The sequence below is a fragment of the Volvox carteri genome (assembly GCF_000143455.1).
Source record: "Volvox carteri f. nagariensis unplaced genomic scaffold VOLCAscaffold_137, whole genome shotgun sequence".
Lineage (NCBI taxonomy): Eukaryota > Viridiplantae > Chlorophyta > Chlorophyceae > Chlamydomonadales > Volvocaceae > Volvox > Volvox carteri.
Genome location: NW_003307680.1, coordinates 49,781 through 50,730, shown reverse-complemented (window position 1 = coordinate 50,730; position 950 = coordinate 49,781). Strand labels below are relative to the sequence as shown.

The 950-nt window shown below is 50.3% G+C and overlaps 1 protein-coding gene across 1 annotated transcript in view; it reads right to left on the bottom strand.

Moving 5' to 3' along the window:
• Positions 1-950, bottom strand: part of VOLCADRAFT_100682 (uncharacterized protein) — a gene marked incomplete at both ends in the record, with an annotated part of 2,477 nt that overhangs the window by 741 nt on the left and 786 nt on the right. The window lies entirely within an intron of this gene.

Here is a 950-nt window from a genome sequence, read left to right as displayed (position 1 = left end):
TAAGGCTCAGCACCGCGCAAACCTCGATGTGCACAATGTTGGATAAGCGCCCAAAGAGGAGTTGAACCTGCTTAGGTAGATCGGATAGCATAAATAAATCTGCGCACGGTGCGCAAAACCGAAGATGCGCAAAGTTGGAGGCGCGCACAAAGCGAAAACCGGAAAGGCACGAGGCCCAGCACAGTTGCGCTCGGTCGACAATGGAAATTAAGCGTGAACACGTTATTACGCGGAATGGTAGATGTGTAAAGCCGAACGTGGAAAGTTCGACGCGGAGGAGAGGGAGATGCGAAGAGTATGTTTAACGCGCGAAGTCGGATGCAGAAGAAGATTCAGCGCGTGAATTTTACTAGGTTGTTACTGTAAGAAAGAGATATGTAGAGGTGAACACGCAAAGTATAGCGTATAAAGTCGGGGCCACAACACAACTCCACACATAAGGATCGGCGCAAACTGCCCTCCGTGCCCTCCGGCGGCGGCAGGTAATAGCTGCAATCGATATACAGTTTATTTGCTTTACGTTCTATTGCGAACACGCTATAATCAGAAGTACACAATGCAAAATCCGAGGCGGAAGAGCTGGATATGCAAAGTTGGGGCCGCAACAGAAACAAGCGCATAAGGCTCAGCACCGCGCAAACCTCGATGTGCACAATGTTGGATAAGCGCCCAAAGAGGAGTTGAACCTGCTTAGGTAGATCGGATAGCATAAATAAATCTGCGCACGGTGCGCAAAACCGAAGATGCGCAAAGTTGGAGGCGCGCACAAAGCGAAAACCGGAAAGGCACGAGGCCCAGCACAGTTGCGCTCGGTCGACAATGGAAATTAAGCGTGAACACGTTATTACGCGGAATGGTAGATGTGTAAAGCCGAACGTGGAAAGTTCGACGCGGAGGAGAGGGAGATGCGAAGAGTATGTTTAACGCGCGAAGTCGGATGCAGAAGAAGA